Consider the following 21,222-nt stretch of genomic DNA (forward strand, 5'->3'; position numbering starts at 1 on the left):
CATTTGAATACATGAATGTATATGTACGTGTATATGTATGTGTGTGTGTGCGCGCATATATTTGTATTTATATCTTTTCCCTTTTGGGCCGCCTGGCCTCCACAGCTCAGTTCTTTTCCCCACCCTCTCTGACCACCAGGCATCACTCAGCAGATAGAGTAAGACAAAGCAGGGACTCTGACATAACGCACACTGGCCCTCGTGGGACCATCTGTCCCAGCAGTGAGCCCGAATCTGCTCTTGTCACTACGGGTATGATTATCTCCATTTTACAGATGAAGAAATTGAGGCTCATCTTCTTTACCTGCCACTCATTGATTGATAACCAGTCGGTCCTTGTGACCCAGCCTTTGCTCTCGCCTCCATTCCAAAAAGCTCTTCCTCAGCCTCAAGTCATGATTTTATAGAGAAGGCTCTCCAGGTAGGAGGAGAAGGTGCTGATAGCAGTGTCATTATTTTAGGTTGGGGAGACTGATAGACCTGCAGTCGTGCCCTCAGCCTGTGCTAAGTGACCTTGAGAGTGACCTTGGAGTTGGAGCAGCCGCTGCGGCTGGCAGTCACTTGCAGCTGATTCTGCTGCTTTGTCTCGTGAGATGTGAAGTGACCTGACCTCCACTGACCTAACGAGTGATGTAGCTGGGACAGGAATTCAGTATTCCCTTCTTGGTCTCACCAGGCTCTCTGTGTGCTTGGTGTCTTCTTGACTTCAAATGTGCCTTGTCTGATAGGACCTGAATCTCCATCACCTTCAATTGTCAACTCCTCTGGCCCCAGGCGTCCCAATGGCTGCCTGGAGCACAGACAGTCCCGTGTGCTCTGTTACTAGGGCTCTAGGGCTTTTGTCCCCATATTCTTTTACCTTGGTGACTTGGGCAGGAACATATATAAACCCTTTGAGTTTAAGGTTTGGAGAGGCTTGGGAGACCCTCAGCCAATTTTCTTAGTCTAGACCCACACCCTCCTTTTTGCCCTTGAACTGAGGCACAAAAAATATGAGTTCTTTTCCTTCAGGCCTGAACAAAGTGGCCCCCTTTCCCCACAGCAGTGTTTTTTAAACTCTGGGTCACGACCAATTCGAGAGTTGTAAAGTCAATTTTTTACAGTTGACCAGCATTAAAAAAATGAATAGAATAAAATTTAAACTATAAAAGTGGTAGTGAAGCTCTGTTCTATGAAGTCTTTTTTCAGTCATGTGTGTGTATGAATGTGTATATGTGTGTGTGTGAGTGTATCCTGCATCACAGTTCAAAATGTATTATTACATCTTATAGTAAAAAAAAAAGGGGTTCTCAACTTGCAGGTGATGATTTTGATTTGGTAGAACATAGAACAATATGCCACTAAAAGCATATCAGTCTCTGGAGGGAGCGGGATAGGTATGTGCGTTTATTTATTTATTATTTTTGGCTGCGTTGGGTCTTTGTTGCTGCCGCGGGCTTTCTCTAGTTGCAGCGAGCAGGGGCTACTCTTGGTCGCGGTGTGCGGGCTTCCCCTTGCGGTGGCTTCTCTTGTTGCAGAGCACGGGCTCTAGGCACGCAGGCTTCAGTAGTTGTGGCACGTGGGCTCTAGAGCGCAGGCTCAGTAGTTGTGGCTCACGGGTTCTAGAGTGCAGACTCAGTAGTTGTGGTGCGCAGGCTTAGTTGCTCCGCGGCATGTGGGATCTTCCTGGACCAGGGATTGAATCCGTGTCCTCTGCATTGGCAGGCAGATTCTTAACCACTGCCCCACCAGGGAAGTCCCGGTATGTGTGATTTTGTTATTTTATTTTATTAAGTATAGTTGATTTACAATATTATGTGATACAGTTATACAAATATATACATTCTTTTTTATACTCTTTTCCATTATGGATTATCACAGGACACTGAATATAGTTCCCTGTGCTATACAGTAGGACCTTGTTGTTTTGTATGTGTGTTTTCAAAGTTCCTGATTAAAACATACCTGCCCTGCTATTTCCCTAGTGTGCGTGCGCGTGCGTGCACACACACACACACACACACAGACACACTCTCTCTCTCTCTCTCCCGCACCCCACCCCGCTGTTCTTTTTTTTTTTTTTTTAAATAAATTTATTTATTTATTTATTTATCTATCTATCTTTGGCTGCTTTGGGTCTTCGTTGCTGCGCACAGGCTTTCTCTAGTTGTGGCGAGCGGGGGCTACTCTTCGTTGCGGTGCACGGTCTTCTCACTGCGGTGGCTTCTCTTGTTGCGGAGCACGGGCTCTAGGCACGTGGGTTTCGGTAGTTGTGGCTCATGGGCTTAGTTGCTCCACGGCATGTGGGATCTTACCGGACCAGGTCTCGAACCTGTGTCCCCTGCATCGGCAGGTGGATTCTTAACCACTGTGCCACCAGGGAAGTTCTCCCCCTACACACCCCCCTCCGCTGTTCTTGAGAACAACAATATCTTATCCATCTGGATAGCCCCTTATTCCTGAAACAGTGCCTGGCGCTCAGGGGTACCCAATAAATGCTTATAATTGTCAAATGACAGAGCTTCGAAGGTTAAAAGGTGGAATCTATGTAGTTTTCTTTCACCATGCCCAGCACACACTTGGCACTTCATAAATCACTGGGTGTGATCGTGATGACTTATGGAAAACAAAAGTACAATCATGAGACGCTGCATGAGTCAAAGGCACAGGTGTGATGAACAGCCGCAGAGCGGGCCGGCCTTCACAACAGAACAAAGCTCTCTTTCCCCCTCAGTGCACTTCAACAAACCCATCCAAACCAGGAAACCTCAGGGACAGAGTGGCTGTCATCTCCCTAAGTAATAGAGCCTATCTCCTCTTAACCTTTGTGACCCTCAAAAACCAGTAAATTCCTTCTTTTATCTATCCCAAATCCTTTATATTACCCCCTAAGCCAATTTTCTGTTGTACTGTATTCAATGGGAATTGAAAACAGCTGGTCACCATCTGCTGTAGATTAATTCTTCATGTACTTGAAGCCTATAATTAGGTCATTCCTCAGCCTTCTCTTCTCCAGGCTAAATATCTTCTTTCTTTTAGCCCTTCCCCAAAGGTTTTATTTTCCAATTATTTAACTGTCTTCCTAGTGTTTCTCTCAGCATCAGGCTTTCTGCTCTCCATGCGCCTCAAGTGGAGAAGGCTGATTAGCGTGAAGGGTCATGGGTGTTGAAGGTCACCACTGCCACTTTTGAGGAGTCTTTTCTTCTGTGAGTTGTTTATTTTCAGAGGGCCATTTAGAAATGAACAGCAGCCTTTGACTGCCACAGTGAAATTGGAAACAGAGTAATCAGACAGTTGTGCTTTGCTTCCACGCTAATTCCAGATACACTGGACAGTCGCCTTGACTTTGCACCCCGAATCTGTGAGATGCCAGTGCAAACCTACAGGGAGTAATTTCACTCTGGATTACGGGTGCATCACTAGAACAGCATTTTGGAAGTGTCTTGGAAGCCTGGAAGGTCAGTGACAGCTGGAGACAGATTTTTAACTTTAAGCTCAGGAAACAAGCGTCTGGTAGAGAGAAGTGTTCTCCCTCTTAGGTCGAGGAAATATCCTGCATGTGGAATAACCCCAGTGTCCAATCACCATCCTCCAAGGCAGTGATTTTTACTTTTGTTCTTTCTGGAATTATATATATGCAACCCATTGCCTGGTATCCAGATTTTTTAATGCAATACAGGAATATTTTGTGGATCCATCAATTTTTGAAATGATTGAAATCATATCTTCACTTCTGGGGCTTTCTGCTCTGTCTCTCAAAAGTGTGTTGGACTTTTGGTTGCAAGAAGTTACCCTCTGCTTATCTGTCCTTAAAAGACTCCATCATTACTCAGAAATGATGGCCAGACTAGGTGGTATTCTTCGCCTAACTCTATTGACTATCCCCTCCAGCTGCACGCACCATGACTAAGCCAGAAACAGCTCCTAATGCATGGATTCTGTGATTTCATGTGCACAATCCCTTCATGAGGCACATAGCATCACCCTCATTTTCACAGATGAGACAGATACAGAGAAATTGTTTTTAAATGTGTTTACGGTGGCTTAGGCAGCAGAGCTGGGATTTGGATCCAGGTCTGGTTGGTCTCTAGTGTCATCATGGCCGCCTCTGCATGCTTGTTAAACTGCAGACATCAGGATACCATGCTCAGATTCTGAGTTAGGAGATGGGGCCCAGGTACCTGCCTTTTCAGTCAAATAACCCAGCAGAGCTGATGCAGGTAACCCAAGTCCCATGCATACAAAAACACTGTCTAACTTGGTCCCTGAATTAGAAAATTTAGGTCGCTGTTCCTCAAACTCTGTCATACATCTACCCAGGAGCTTGTTGAGAAGAGGTCTGGCTTCCACTCTGCAGCTACTGAGTCAGAAGCAAGGAAGGGTCGAGTCCAGATGCTGTATTGTTTAGTTTTTAATATTTGTTTATTTATTTATTTATCTGTTTATTTGGTTGTGCCGGGTCTTAGTTGCGGCATGCGGGATCTCTAGTTGCAGCATTCAGGCTCTCAGTTGCAGCACGCGGGATCTAGTTCCCTGACCGGGAATCGAACCCGGGCCCCCTGCGTTGGGAGCACGGAGTCTTAACTGCCCGACCGCCAGGGAAGTCCCTGGACGCTGTATTGTTAACGTGCAGCCTGGGGTATATTCTGAGTCACTCTGAAGTTTGGAAACCACTGGTGTGAGTCTTCCTGCCAGAGGTATCTTATGCCCAGCACTTCTAGATGCTTTTGTGGGAGATGGAGGCTGGTAGGGTGGAAGATGGGATGGTATGGGCTTAGAGCTCTTGGCTTCCTGAATGTGGAAGGAGCTCTTGGCTAAGGAAACAGTGGGGAGATCACCCCTGAGAAAGCCTGCTTCCTTACCTCCTACAGAAGAAACTTTAACCCTAAGGATGAAAAGCCAAGTGTTGCATTTGATATCAGAAGTCCAGCGAAGGGATAACCATCCGTTATGATGTCGTAGCAGGTAGTGTTGCCTTGGCAACATAGCAGGAGACTTACCGCGGAGATAGAAGAACAGATGGGCAGGTGTCATTCCTCGGAGAACACAGGGGTGACAGAGGTTTACTAAAATGAGCAACGTAAAAAAATACTTGGCACCCTGAGAAAACCAATCATAGAAGATGAAAGCTTAGAAGATTTGGTTTATGAATATATTTTAAATTTACAAAATAATGTTTTAACAGCAGCGTCAGAAGAATCCTCACAGACGTCTGAGAAATCTTCGTTCTATGGACCCTCCTTTGCAAGCAACTTTCTAGTAAGTCACATTCTGTACCATATGCTAGTAATATACTTTGTGAGGGAAAATGAGGCGAGGGTTTGCACTTAAAAGCCAAAGCTACACAAGGATAATTAAACTGTCACTGGATGACCTGAAGAGAATTGATTGAATTCAGCACAGCAATTTCTTGAGTCAGTATGTATCAGGTAAATAGATGGAAATAAGTTTGAAGGTTCATGCACACTTGTATTTAAATTTCCGTATTATAATATTTATAGGCGATATTTAAAAATGGATCTAATTTTAATTCCCTAGATGAATTGTGACTCCTATTTAATTCATTTTTACTTTGAACCAAGGAAAGGTTATTACTTGACACTTTAACATCTATACTCCATCAATTCCTCAAATGCATGATAACCTAATGAAGATTATCGGGGGGGGGCCCTCTCTACTTCAGTAATTCAACTTCACTAGTTCCTTAAGTACACAATTACTAAATTTAAATCATTTAAAAGGAAACATATGCATCTATAAAAATGTTTATCCTATCACTTGATAGAGATCAAGCAGGTTTTCTGCCAAGTTAGGCAGTAAACAGATGCTGACCTTATCAGATAGGGCATGGAAATTCCTCACATTTTTCTTGGTTGAACTGGTCTGTGAGCTCTAAGGATGGGAAAAAGAATGACACCTTATGCACGTGAATGAATCCCCTCTGGATACTCCTTGGGATACCCTGAGAGACTGAATCCTTCCTATAGACAGGAGTATTCCCAGTTCTTGTTGGGCTGCTTCCCAGATCCTGTGCAATCCTACCCTTTCTCCTCCTGGCTCCCTGTAATTTACCTATTCTAACATCTCCTTTTGCTTCAGAGCCTGGTAAATGGTAAATGGCACCTTCCGATCAGAGCATCTCTCTGCCTTTCTTTGGAGGCATCTGATTTTTCCTTATTCCCCTGTCGTCTCATAACCGCTCTGGGTCCCTGTGTTCCACTCTGCGTCACAGATGACATCTTCAGTCTTCCCAGGATGAATTTCCCACACTGCTTCCTCCTGTGAGAAGTGGAGCCCCTGAAATCCGATTCTGAAGCAGGCAGATTTGCTCAGGACATCGATGGAGAGCTGAACTAAGCTCATGGCTGTGTGGGACCCATGCTGTTTATTCCTGGTCACCAAAATCCCACCCTTTCCTTATGTCAGCACTAAGGAAGGTAGTTGTGGGGAAAATTGAGACCCGCTTTTACAGTGTGACCAAGTGAGAAAGTAATGGAATAACCTCAGTAAATACTTCCCACTTAGGGGTTTTCCTGGAGGAGAAGTGGTTAAGACTTTGCCTTCCAATGCAGGGGTTGCAGGTTCGATCCCTGGTCGGGGAGTTAAGATCCCACATGCCTCATGGCCAAAAACCAAAACATAAAACAGAAGCAATATTATAACAAATTCAATAAAGACTTAAAAAAAATACACATCAAAAACAAAATCTTTAAAAAAACCCAACAAACACCTCCTATCTAGAACATAGAAAAAGGAGAAGAGCCATTGTTGGTGATAAGCCCAGAGCTCATGCCTTCTATTGCTGATAAATTACAGGATCCCAGAGCCTCGGGGTCACCTCATTGCTGGCAGTGGAGTCAGTTCTCTGGTTAGCGGATCTGGAAGTATCAGGTTCTGACTCCTGGGTGCCCTTGTCCAGTGCCTTTTCAGGGCCATTGGAGAGTTGCACATGGGATGATGTGGGGTGTGCTCAAAGCAGTTCACTTTCTGTCGGTGCAAATACTTGGGCCTTGGGACTGCTTTAGAAAATGAGAAATTGTGGGCTCTCCTTCACTAGATCTGAGTTTCTCTGGTTTTTGTTTTTCTTTCCTATTTCTGGCAATGCAACTCCCTTAAATCATTATTTTAAATTCCAGGACTCCATTTGCTCATAACCACTGGCAGAAATCCTGTGTGTCTGTTTCCCAACATGGGGTCAGGTCATGCTCTCCCATGCCCCTGGCTTTCAACTGGAGAGATGAGTTTTCTTCTTTTTAAAAAAAATTATTTATTTTATTTTTGGTTGAGTTCGGTCTTCATTGCTGCGCACGGGTTTTCTCTAGCTGCATCGAGTGGGGGCTGCTCTTCGTTGCAGTGTGTGGGCCTCTCATTGTGGTGGCTTCTCTTGTTGCGGAGCACGGGCTCTAGGCATGTGGGCTTCAGTAGTTGTGGCACGCGGGCTCAGTAGTTGTGGCTCGTGAGCTCTGGAGCGCAGGCTCAGTAGTTGTGGCGCGGGCTTAGTTGCTCCACGGCATGTGGGATCTTCCTGGACCAGGGCTTGAACCCGTGTCCCCCGCATTGGCGGGCGGATTCTTAACCACTGTGCCACCAGGGAAGCCCGAGTTTTCTCCTTAATCTGCCCTGGAATGTTCCTCCGACCTCCTCTGTGAGCACCATCACATGTGTCTGCCAGGAGTGACTTTGGTCTAATCCCTCCTTCTCAAAGGCTATATTCGGAAGAGTCTATCTAGATCTTGGGAATGAAGAGTTGAGCAAAGAGCAGCGATTATTCATTCACTCCATTCCCTAGCCCTTGAAACTGGACGGGCTCGCCACACACCACACGTGGGCTGGCTTTCAAAAGCAAGCCACGCATGATACTGGTGGGAGTGGTGGCGTATTCTAAACAATATCCACCATTAAACATTGTTTAGTAGTATTTAAATAATGTGTTCCTTTCCTTCCCCCAAAAGTCTGCTTACACTCACTCTCTGGTCTTCTGGGCTGAACTCTTAGCCCTAGAGTCAGAATTCATACTCTGTCCCCCTGGAACCCTGGGCCCCCTTCTTGGCAGTTTGAAGGGTGGCACTACCTGGTTTCCATGTCTGTCTGTTGCTCCAGTCTTGGCCCCCTCCTCATGACCTCTTATCTCACTCTAGCCCTGTAACCCAAGAAATCCAGAGCATCCCCAGGATCAGAGGGAAAACACACAGTGGGGAGACATTTCTTTGCCTTCTTCGTCTCTACATTTTCTAGTGTCTTTGTTCCTGGAACAACTAAATAATCCGGAGGGAAAAGTTAGAAAAAAGCACATTCCTTGGGAGCAGTGCACAGCCCCCTAAAACTACTCCTCCCAACAGTCAGGACTCTGAAAGATCAGTCCTGAGCACACGATGAGAACGTCATGAACAAACTTTGCTTTGGGTCAGTACTTGGATCTTGGGTCCTCCCTACCATGGGCAACCTAACTGGGCTGTTCTTTTGAAAAAAGGTGGGTATTGTCATGCTTTGGGGTTGTCTCCCTCCTTCCTCATCCCTCCCTACTTCCCTCTTTAAGTTGCTTTCTCTTTTAAAGATTTACTGCGTACCTATTATGTGTTGAGTGCAGTGCTCTGGGTCGGGAATAGAATGGTGTACACAGACAGACACTGTTCAGTCCAGTGCGGGGAGAGTCAAGGCATCACGTGTTATCGTTGTGAAAAGTGCTGTGATGGGGAGGTGTACAGGGCGCTATCGTAGAGCAGAGCAGGGATGCCTAATCTGGACATGGGAGGGTCAGAGAAGCCCTTCAGTCACTTTACAATTGAGATCTGAACAGTGAATAGTTAACCGTGGAAATTTAGACTTGGTGATGATGGTGATGAATGGGAAATAAAAAGAACTTAGGCAGCAAATGTCTAACAGATGTCAGCCATGTCTCCCTTCTGCTAAGATCTGGTTAGGATGGACTCCAATGCCCATCTCACATTCTGTAGAAGTTCAAAGTCGGCCTCAGTATCTCTGAGACTGGTTTTTGGGTTTGTGTCTCTTATCCCTGGCAAACTTTGCCCTTTCCTTAATTGCTACAAAAATCTACTCACACAAAGAAGTTAGTCGTGGACTTAACTTTCTTCAGCATTTAGGGGTCACACTTCTTGGCCAGATTAAGCAGAATAAGAAATCAGAGACTTTGTTTTGAAATGTCCTTTGCTTGCATGACCTCAGGGGCTTCCTCCCTTCTCCTTCACCCTTGAATGGCCCAATCCTGCACCCTGCTCTTGTTCTCCTCTCTTCCCTCCCCTTTCACTTGTCCTTACTGCCTCCTCGCAGGACAAACCTGCAAAATCCCTCTCACTGTTCATCTGCTCACGGTCTTACCTTTTACCAGTGGTTTCCTGAAAATGCAACCCCTTGACGCTGGTGGTGGGAGATCCAAGCACAGCGATTGACTGTAGAGGAGAAATATTGAGTCATGAGTTTTCTTGCTCTCCCAGGATCATTCCATAAATATTCTCAGGCATGGGGATGGTTGTAATATAAGCTACCCACTTACATAGATCACTTCTGTTACTGCTGCTACCGCTGCTGCTACTGCTATATCAGTAGTACAGTTACCACGACTACGGCTCTTCCTTCCTTCTCCTGTTTCTGCTGCTCCTTATTGAGTACTTACTGGATGAAGCTCCTTACATCTGTCATTGCGTCTCATCATCACAACACCGTTAATTAGGTGTTATCCCCATTTTACAGTTAAGGAAATTAAGGCTTAAAGAGTTTAAGTAGCTTAAAGTCACTCAGCCAGCAAAGGGTGGTGACAGCCAATCTTGAAGCCATACATTGAATCATTATAATAGCATGGTCGCTGTTACACAGCCCCTTTCCATGTTTCTTGGCTTTCATTATAATATAGGTCAGGTGTGTGCCTTTGTGCATAGTGGTTAACAGTGCCATTCATACTGTAACACAGTCTGTGACTGAAAATATGCACATTAGTTGAATAAAGTGGAAAAGTATCTTCACATCTGTAATGAAAGTCAGTGAGAAAATATATTTGAAAATTCAGTTCTCTTTTCAGAGATGGCTTAGCAATATACACAAATACAACGAGAGAGTAAGGCACACTTGCCACAGCTGAACTGTGTTCTGTTTCAGTTTCCTACAGGATTTCACAGTCGCACTTATGGATATGATTTCACACTGAAATATTTGCATAAGAGAAAGCTTGTGATTAACTGCATATTGCTTGAGTGTTCATCTGTGAACATGATGAATCGCTGTTTTTACTTATTCCTTGCTTCTCAGTAAAACAATCAAAATCCTGACAAATATCTAATATATTTGACAAATATCTAATATATTTGAGGACTACAGCTACAAATTTCTGCATTAGTACTTCTCTCCCTTCCTATCTCCAAATGGGTAACTCAGAATCACTCCCAATAAACTTTTCCAAAATGTTACCTGTGAACTGTGATTCAAAATGCTTCTCACATTCCCATAGCACTCTGCTTTTAAGTGTCTAAAAATATGGAATTGAAATACAAGATTTTCATGCTTTAGTAAGATTTATAATCAGAAAACTAGTGTATGCATTTTGGCTTCAACATCTACCAGGTCGGTGACTTACCAGCCTCAAATTCCTTTTCTGTCGGATCGGGTTGTTTAAAAATATGGAGGTCTAGGGAATTCCCTGGCGGTCCAGTGGTTAAGACTCCGTGCTTCCAATGCAGGGGGCCCGGGTTCGATCCCTGGTCAGGGAACTAGATCCTGCATGCCACAACTAAGACCCAGAACAGCCAAATAGATAAATAAATAAATACGTATTAAAAAAAAAATGGAGGTCTAGGGAAATATGCGAGTTTCTAGAAGCATACGGTAGGGAGTGGGCAAAATCGTTGAAGGTGATCAAAAGGTATAAACTTCCAGTTATAAAATAAATAAGTCCAGGAGATGTGATTTACAGCTTGATGATAATAGTTAATGATACTGTATTTACATTTAAAAGTTGCTCAGAGAGAAGATCTTAAAAGTTCTCATCACAAGAAAAAAAACCTTTGTAACTGAGCGGTGATGGTTGTGTTGATCATTTAGCAATATATACAAATATCAAACCATTATGTTGTATACTTGAAACCAATATAATGTTTTATATCAATTATATCTCAATAAAAATTACATTACAAAATTTTAAAATGTATATAGAAAAAAGAAAGACTATTATGACATCACTTTTGGTGGGTTAGACATCTGGCGAGTTTCACAATCAAAAAAATTATTCATAAAACTATAGTGTATCTGTATTAAAGAAAGGAAAAGAAATACTGAGGTCTGGGGAAAGAATAAGCATTTCCTGATTACCACATATCAGAAATCCCCCTGTTAAGTCCTTCACACCTGCAATGACATTTAATTCCCATGACACTCCTCTATGGTAAATAACATTATCCTTTACTTACAGACCAAGAGGCAAAGGCTAGGGAAGTCCAGACATGCAGGGACCCATTAACAGGCAGGATCAGTGGCAAAGAGCATCCAGACAACTTCTTACTAGGAGAAGGAAGCCCATGCAGCTGAACTTTGTTTCGAAATCTTCTGTTTCCTAGTTCTTCTATGACCAAGTTCGTCTTCAACACACAGCCACGTCCACCGCTGGACGGTGTCCAGCGAAGCCTTCCCTGTGGTCCTTGTCTGAGTCCCCTCCTCCTCTGGGCTTGCAGATGAGGGCAGGTCCCTCCCACTAATCCTCTTCCGGTTCACATTAGTCCACATTTGTTATCTCTCGGTCCACACTTGGGGTTGTGTGTTTGCGCCCCTCCCCTTCTGAGTCTCATCCTCGGGCAGCCTTCTTTCTTGTCTGGGGCTTCTTCCTTTTTTCTGAGATGCCTGTTCAGGATCACTATCTTCTTAAAACATTGAAAAGCAAACATACGATATGAAAATACTCCGTCTTTCTTTGTGTAGAAAGAAAAGTATGACACTTCTGCCTAACTCTAAGTTGGTAAATTTATCTTTCCAACTATTTCCTTTCCTTCTCCCTCTGGGTATATTACAAAGTATTTCAACTTGGACCCTTTGAAAATTGAATTAATTATTTTCTTCCTGGAGTCTCCAAGCACCTTCTTCTGGGGTCCAGCGCCTCCTTCCCCCCTTTCCCTTCTCTTTCCCTCCTTTCCACCTTTTATCCCTCTCCTTCCCCCATCCTATCACTTACTTCCTTTACTTTGGCTCCACATCACCCAAGCCAGAAGCACAAGAAGCATCCTCAATGTCTGTCTTCTTCATATTCCACGGGTACCATGTCCTATTTATAGTAGCTCCTAATTGATCCATCTTCACTTCCTTAAAAATAGGAAATCAGGAACTTCTCTGGCAGTCCGGTGGTTAAGAATCTGCCTTCCACTGCAGGGGGCACAGGTTCCATCCCTGGTCAGGGAACTAAGATCCCACAGGCCACAGGACTTATTTGCCACATGCCGCAACTACTGAGCCCACACGCTGTGGAGCTTGTGCCACAACTGGAGAGAAGCCTGCGCACCGCATCGAAGATCCCACGTGCCGCAGCTAAGACCAAACGCAGCCAAATAAATAAATAAATAATTGATTTTTAAAAAATAGGTGCTTTTGATGAGATAAAGTAGGAAGTACACAGGATCACCTATGAAGCATTGTTGCAAAAAAAGTAAAAGGAAAAAAGGACATTTAATCTAAATCTGATTAAATCTTCAGATCTAGCTATAGTTTACAGGAAATTCAGGAGATAGAGGAACATGTTAACTGATACCATATGGATGCAATCAGCAGAATCCAGCAAATGAGAAATTCTGTAGGTTTCTCCAACAAATAAGTGGCAATAAAAATAGCACAACAGAAAGAGTAAGGAGGGACTTACCTGGTGGCGCAGTGGTTAAGAATCCACCTGCCAATGCAGGGGACACTGGTTTGATCCCTGGTCTGGGAAGATCCCACATGCCGTGGAGCAACTAAGCCCATGTGCCACAACTACTGAGCCTACGCTCTAGAGCCCGCGAGCCACAACTACTGAAGCCCGTGCACCTAGAGCCTGTGCTACGCTCCAAGAGAAGCCACCGCAATGAGAAGCCCGAGCACTGCAACAAAGAGTAGACCCCACTCTCCGCAACTAGAGAAAGCCCGCATGCAGCAATGAAGATCCAATGCAGCCAAAAAAAAGTAGGGAAATCGTGATGGTATAAAGAGACATAAAAGGCATCAATTGAATGCAATGTGTGTGTCTTTTATTGGATCCTGATTTGAACAAGTACGTGTATGAAAAAAGTTTTGAGACATTTAGGGAAAAATTGAAAATATATTGAGTATTAAATGATATTGAGACATTAATATTAACTTTATTATTTGAGATAATGATTTTGTGGTTTATGTTTTAAAAAGACCTTATGTGTTAGTTTGTTGGTGTTACATTCTGAAGTATTGATAGATAAAGCAATATGTTTAGCACTTATTTTGTGTTATATACAAAATACACAGTTTTTAAAGCATTTTTACATACAATAACTCATTTAATCTGTATAGTAACCTTACTAGGTAGGTATTATTATTATCCCCATTTTACAGACTGGGCAACTGAGGCACAGAGCAGTTAAGTAACATGCCCAGGGTCTTGCCAGCAGGTAAGTGGTGGATTCAAATATATCACAAGAGTTTCTTGTTTCCTGTTGTCTCCCAGACTTTGTTCACACGCTCACATATTTCCATAGCTGTAGTTGTAATACACTTAAAATCAGATACTCAGACTTATGTTTATTAGCATATTCTAAACATTTCCCCCAAATTTTACACAGATCTAAATGTTACAATTTTAAATGACTGTATCACATTCTACTGAACATAACTCAGCATCACAGTCAGTTTGATTGTCTCTCTTTGGAAATTTAGGTTGTTTTCAAGTTTTTCTGTTACAAGTAATACTAGAATGATTGTGTTAATGCATGTAGCCTTTTATTTCTTTAATTTTTTTTTACTTAGGATAAAAACCTTAACATCAGACTAGTTGTAAAAGAATGTAAATGGTTCCATCATTCTTGATGTGTAATGAAATCAAGAAAAGCTTGTAAATATGTACCATTAATAGCATAAGAATCTTGTTTTCTTCCCAGCTGTACTTAAATTTTGCTAGGTATTCTTGCTTACTTTTGAATATGTATGTAGTAAGGAGTTCCCTGGTGGCCTAGTGGTTAGGATTTGGGCTTTCACTGCTGTGGCCCAGGTTCAATCCCTGGATGGGAAACTGAGATCCCACAAGCCACATGGTGTGACCCCCAAAATTTAAAAATAATGGGTAATAGTAGAATTTCTCTTTTTTCATTTTCACTTATTTATTAGGAATTTTGGATAATTTTTAATAAAATGTTTCTTTCCCTTTTTAACTGCTGTATTTGCTGCAAATATCTTTCTAATCTATTGTTTATTTACAATTTTAATTTTAATAGTTACCTTCAAAGAAATTAAAAACCTTTCTATGGGTCAAAATGGTTTGTCTCTTCAGCTATAATATTTCCTGTTTCTTGAGTTTTAGAATGTCAGCATTCTAATACAAATATTGTGGGTTATTTGTTTATGGGCAGAGGGCTATTTGATTTTTGGTACACATGGATTAAATTGCTAAGAATCGGGGCTTCCCTGGTGGCGCAGTGGTTGGGAGTCCGCCTGCCGATGTAGGGGACACGGGTTTGTGCCCTGGTCTGGGAGGATCCCATGTGCCATGGAGCGGCTGGGCCTGTGAGCCATGGCCGCTGAGCCTGCGCATCCGGAGCCTGTGCTCCGCAATGGGAAAGGCCACAGCAGTGAGAGGCCCGTGTACCGCAAAAAAAAAAAAATTGCTAAGAATCAGTAAAAGTCCCAGAAGTTACCTAAGCAGAGCTCTGAAGGATAGTTGGAGTGTCATGGAAAGCTGTGCAGATAGCTGTCTTCCTCACCACATCTACACTGTGCTGTAGCAGTTCACAATTTAATGCCCACTGCTACTGAATTTATTTACAGTTCGAAGACCTGGAATCCTTCCCTGCGACACAGATCTGGCCCAAGACAGCAATTCCTCCAGTTTTATAGGCTACAAAGCTATTTGGAGGAGTATTTGAGGTGAACTGGCAGGTGCACATCTAATACTGTTATTTGTCTAGGTCTATACAATGGCATGTGACAATGTTGGGATATTATTAAGGAACGTTGGTTGTGTCAATGCCCACGTGTCTCCTAAATTGGCATTTACCATCTATAGATTCCACACTATCCCAGGCCAGGTTCTCAGCTTTAAAGCTTCAAACATTTAACATTTTAAGCACACTTGGTATGAATCCAGCCATCAGGGGCCGACTCCCATTAACTCAGGTGACAGAAGACTGAGGTATACATCAAAGTGCCAGTATTATTTTGCGGTGGCAACTCTGAGCATCCCTTTGGCGGAGAGATTTAGGCCAGTATGACGAGCATATGCTCTCCTGGCAGCTCTCCTTGGGGAGTAAAATTATACTCAGGAGATTCCCCAGTGAATACAGAATCAGAGCAAAGAGAAGGAGTTGTCTGATTTAGATAATTAATCACATTGGGTTTCAAGTCCACTGATCGTAGGGCTGGGGTCTGTGGGTCGCTCCACCTGACCCCTTCATCAGAGCTTGTGCGGGTACCACCCCCTGGTGGATCTTCATGTTTCCTGAATCTGTGTGTGAGGCTGACCATGCTTTCAAGTTCACTCTTTCTTCTGATAGGGTTCAATATAATTGACTGATTCTCTTGATTGCCTGATTACAATCACACAGCAAGTCGGCCTTCCTATGGTAGTTCTTGAGTCCTTTTGGACTGGCATTTTGGGTGTTTCTGACCACCTTTCAACAGTCTCTTGGGTTAACCAGATGACTAACCTCTTACATGAAATGTAGACTCACCAGCTTAGCTCTTTGGGGACAACTTTTTTCCATGTTCTTGGTGGGTGGTCACTTTGTGTTACCTGCTTTGGCTCTCTACATTGTGGTCCAGGGAAAGTGAGGAGTTTTGGTCTCTTTGTCCTTCAGTCCCTGGCATCTCCTTGTTGTCCCTTCTAGGGAATTTTCCTCGTTCAGACAGTTGGTCTTCTCCTTTCTTTGTAAATGTCAGGCCGTGCAAACTTGGGGCTTGGTTTTCTTCCTTCAAAAGTCACTCGTGATCCCTCCTGAGCTAACACGCAAGGCCCAGACTGATCTGCAGGGCCGCCCGGGCCTCCAACTGCTTCATCTCAGCTGGGGTTTCCTGACTGTCCTCACACCCGCCCTCCGCTGCTGCCCTCTCCCGGGCCCCCCTCCCTCTGCTCTCACCTGGTCCCGGTTCCTGGCCTCATGCCTGGCTCACCAAGCCCAGGCGAGCTCTGCCAGCTGCTTGGTGATGGATGACACTCAGGGACACGCTGGCAGTCTGGCCACGTCTCAGGACAGTCTTTGTTAAAACCAACAGAATAAAATGTGCCTGAATAGGTAATGCACTACTTTGGGGAAAAATTTTAAGATGTTTAAAAGTATGTTAAGAATAGTAAATTTCACAGTATTTCCCAATGCCCGGCACAATGGCTTGGGCTAATAAAACAAAGAAACAAAAGAGCAGAAGTGAATCGTTTTCTCGTTATGAAGATATATCAAATGTTAACTGTTCATGAACACCATGCCAAAACAATAGCATTTTTGTTATCAGAACTGTTGATTAATCAGGAATTTATAAAACTTAGCAAATGTTGTAGTTGTAAAAGTTCACCTTCAAACTGATTCTATCATTTTGTGGGCAAGGACACAGCACTGGCTAGAGCCAGGTTGTATAGAATTCACATCTTCTTGTTCTGAGTTTAAGGCTCTCTCCATTATAATTGATGACACAGAATCATTTCCTTCAGTGAACAGCACCCCAAAGGCAAATGTGTAGACAGGTAGAGGTGAGCAGCTGGCTTAGAACTCAGCCCGAATTGGGATCCAATCCTGGCTCTGCTGGTGCCAAGCTGAGGGACCTTGGGCAAGTTAATTCAGCATTCTGAGTATCAATGATTTTCCAGCTGAGAAGCTGAAATAATAATAAAAGCAAATAATGAGAATTATTACCATATAATAAAGTGGTAATAATGCACATGAAGTACACAAAGAGATGAGTGAAATAATAGCTTTTATTACATATATATGTATCACGTCATTACGTAGCCGCTGGGTCATCAGCCTAATCAGTGGAGACAGAAAAACTGGATGGTCAAGGCTTGTGAGGATGCGTAAGAATTCTCTGTTCATAGAACAGCGTGTTATCACATTAGCCTGGTGGTTCTCATGGAAGCTTTTGGTTGGAACATCATTTTGGTGGTACTGAATTATATATTTCATAGTTATTTGCTCCAATGGTGTTCTATTTGAATTCCTGAAAAGAAAATGATGAGCTTGAAAACTAAGTTGGAAAAATAAGTAATTAGATTGAGTGTAGGTCATGGTGAACCTGTTTTTTGAAAATGTCCCCCTTTTGAGAATACAAACAAATCCTGTATCTGTATAGGACTTTGAGTGTATGAAGTACTTCATATCTATGAGCTCATCACATCCTCATGATACTTTATGAAATAGTGTGTTATTTACGTTTTCATACATGAAGAAATTGAGCCTCAATTTATTTTTATTAGAGTCCCATCTAGGATTCTAATTTCCGGACTTCCCTTCCACGTGGTCACCAGCCCTGGAGAAATGATGCCTGTATGTGACTAATGAAAGGTAGGCTTCTGACAAACATGTGCTTTTCTTGCCAAGTGCTTTCTTCATCAGGCTGTTACATGTCGTGGTTGACAACTACAGTGACAAGCACTAAGAGAACGCCTCCTCTGTGTCTGAGACCGTGTCAGTGTTTTTTTTCCTTTTTTTTTTTGTGGTACGCGGGCCTCTCACTGCTGTGGCCTCTCCCGTTGCGGAGTACAGGCTCCGGACGCGCAGGCTCAGCGGCCATGGCTCACGGGCCCAGCCGCTCCGCGGCATGTGGGATCTCCCCAGACCAGGGCACGAACCTGTGTCCCCTGCATCAGCAGGCGGACTCTCAACCACTGTGCCACCAGGGAAGCCCCCGTGTCAGTGTTTTTATGTGTGTGTGCCAGGCATTGCTTATTTGCTCTTAGACCCAGTGTCACCCTTTTTCTCTGCTCTGTATCTCCAGGAATTACCTTTCCCAGGCCACCCTGTCTTCTGACCTCTCCCTCCTCCAGGCAAGGAGACTACAGGGTGGTGAAGGCCTTTCTCCCCGTTCCCATCTGCCTTGTGTGGGCTCTCTACATCCAGCTAGTTCTTCTCTGTGGTGTTAATTCTCCTGCCCCACCATGGTCCTAGCTCCTGCTAGGGACCCTGACGCCTGGACTCTGTACAACTACCACCTTCCTTTGACTTGCCGGCAGCCAATCTCAGGATGAGCTCTTTATTCTGTTTGGTTCCTCTTAGCTCTTCCATCCCCTGTGGAATCAAACCCCTGCCTTGAATCCTGTCTGTGTGAAAGACCTGGAGTGGTTTTGTTTCATGACCAGTCCATGCAGCTACAGCATGATATTTACATCTGACTTTGACAGCTTTCCTGGGAGGAGGTAATACTATTATCTCCATTTACAGACAAGGAAATTGTGGCTCGAAAGATGCAAATGATGTGGCCTGTCTCAAATAGTCCATAAATGGGAGCGCTGGGGCTCCAATCCAGCACTCCCCAGAGGACAGGTGACTCTGATTGAGTGCATTCCAGTGTCAGGCCTTGGGACCTGAGGGTGCCTATATGCACCATCCCTTGTGGCCCTCACAGCCTCCCCGGTTACGGATGAGCACCCAGAGTTCAGAGACGTTAGCTCACCAAAGGTGCAAAGCTGGTAAGCAGCAGAGAAGAGATTCAAACCAGATCTTTTCTGACTCCAAGCTTGTTTTCTTTCAACTCCTACAAGCGCTTCCCAAAAGGTAGTGTGTATCACAGCTGCAGCACTGTGGTGTGGTTGAGATATAAATTCCTAGTCCCTTACCCCCAGAAATTCCAGTTCAGTAGTTTTGAGAAGGGGCTCAGGAACAGGCACTTTGCACATCTGCCCTAAGTGATGCTGAGGCAGAGGGTGTGGGAACGGCATGGGGCCAACCTCAACCTCCATGCCTCCCGCCACCCACCTGTGACACCCATGTAGCCTCTGCATCCTCTCCCCACCTGCCTCAGTTTCCTTGTCTGTAAAGTGAAAGGTTGGACTAGATAATCTCCAAGGTGATCCTAGGTCTCTGCTGAGTCCCCTGTGCTGCCGAGGGGACCACTGCTGTGCCACTGAGCCCTCCCAGGGCACAGCTGAGGGCTGGGGGTCTGGTGTTTCTCATGGATCCCCCAGGCTGCGAAATCCGACAGGAACCCTGTGGCTTAAGAGTAAAGGGAAGCCCTGTTTATTGGTTTGCAGTAGTTGGCAAACTGGCATTTAAAAAAGGAAGTGAATTGTGGGGTACGGGTTTTAATTCAGGGAGATACTCGACGAACTCAGTGTTTGCCCTGAGAGGTCATTAAATAAGTTTTGTTCCCACACTCCCTGGAAAAATGATGCTTCATTAAAATGGCAACATGAGGTGTAGAGAAAACGGTGAAATTGGGAACCCTGAAAAGACACATTCACTAGGTTCCACTTAAAATGTAAAAGGAGTGTAAAGAAAACAAATGGACATTTTCTTGAGGCAGCTGAGCGATACAAAACACAGGCATCTTTGTCTGCTTCTTGAAAACTTCCACAATGGGTTCTCCTTTCTTCCTCTTGACCAATCTCTACTTCTAAGAGGTGTTGAGTTTCCGCCAAACTTTCTGCTCCGCTCGCATCAAAGGCTGCCGTGTCGTGAATAGTCAGCTCTCACCTACCGATCCTCACCTACCGACTCCTGCCCAGCGCACTTAGGTCATTCACCATAATTAGCTCATAGACAGAATTTCCGGGCGGGGTCCGGGAGCATCAGTCACAGGGATGAAGGGGAGGTCGGTGCGTGGGAACCGCGGCAGGTGCCGGGCGCAGAGCGCGCAGTGGTCCCTACGACCCAGTCGCCGCAGATCTGCCCGCGCGATGCTGCGATGCTGCGATGCTGCCTCGGTTCCCCTCCGGCCACATCTGTGCTCGACAGACAGGTCGTGTTCGTTTCCACACAGCCTCAGAGGTGCAGAATACCCCATGGGGGGAGGCAGGCGAAGTTTCTGTTTCTGCTGTCTCATGCCCTCTCTACCTGGTTTCCAAATGCGTCTGGCTTCCAGGTTGGGGTTTTCTTCGTACCGTTAGCGGTTCTGCGCTTGGGGGTGGGGATGGAGTTGGGGGTTGGCGTGTTTAACAACTAATGGTACGAGGGAGACTTGGCTTCTGCTTTGGGCCCCGCTGCTTTCTCCTTAAAGCCCTGATTTCTCGTGTTTCATTGCTTCATCTATAACATGAAGGTGATGGTTCAGAATTATTAGCTAATAATGAATAAGAGCGAGGTCAGAACACTTTGAAAATACAAAATAACTTTATGTATGACATCCTCGGTTGCTGTTTACTAATATCCTTTACCGGGAGTCTGGGGTCTTGTTGGTGCAAGTGCTCCAGGCGGCCTCTTCCCCCGAAAGCTGGTTCCTGCTCTCTGACGCTGCAGAAAGCGCTGGGGCCTGCGAAACTGTGAATTCAGCGCTAACCTAAGTCTGGTCGTTTTTGATGCCTGTATACTGTGTGCCTGTTCTCTGGGACCACCTCTCAGCACCACCTTGCCCAGCAGCTGAGTGCCCTGCCCTGCATAGGGCAGGAGGAGGGCTGGACTCCAGGGCAGGAGGAGGGCTGGACTCCAGCTCAGGGCGAGGGCCTGCTCCCGGGGGCTGTGGGCCGCTGCGCCTGGGGCACTTCCAGATCCTGCAGGGCAGAGAGGTTTTCCTGGGGGAAGGGAGGGCACTTTGACACTAGAGAAAGCAAGTGGCCCAAACCTAGTGAAGCCTAAAGCAGCATCAGGTCTATGCTGTCCCCTGGTGGTCGTATGTTGTACTACAGTCAGCTCTCGGAGTCTCTGTGAAGTTACAATGAACTCTTCTTTTTCTATCCTGCAGTATGGAAGTCCAGAGACTTCAGGAGTCAGTCAAGATAGCCTAAGGGCAATGAAAGCATAGATCTAAATCTTCTCATGGGCCTGAATATAGAACTTTTACTGTAGGAGCCATTTAGTCTTTACCTGGTAAGGTGTATAAACTAGTAAACAAGGCCAGAATAAAAATGACGCATTTGATGGATTTAAATTGGTTTAGACGGTTATAATTAAAATCATA

The 21,222-nt window shown here is 44.6% G+C and overlaps 1 protein-coding gene across 1 annotated transcript in view; it reads left to right on the forward strand.

Moving 5' to 3' along the window:
• Positions 1-21,222, forward strand: part of CA8 (carbonic anhydrase 8 (inactive)) — a 266,760-nt gene that overhangs the window by 30,985 nt on the left and 214,553 nt on the right. Inside the window, exons 3-4 of the mRNA XM_089899127.1 lie at positions 5,165-5,238; positions 17,588-17,675. The gene's annotated coding sequence lies outside the window, so the exon portion shown is untranslated. The remainder of the gene's footprint in view (positions 1-5,164; positions 5,239-17,587; positions 17,676-21,222) is intronic.

Source organism: Delphinapterus leucas, chromosome 17 (assembly GCF_059928025.1).
Source record: "Delphinapterus leucas isolate spDelLeu-1000000601 "Yukka" chromosome 17, BTC_Dleu_Yukka2, whole genome shotgun sequence".
Lineage (NCBI taxonomy): Eukaryota > Metazoa > Chordata > Mammalia > Artiodactyla > Monodontidae > Delphinapterus > Delphinapterus leucas.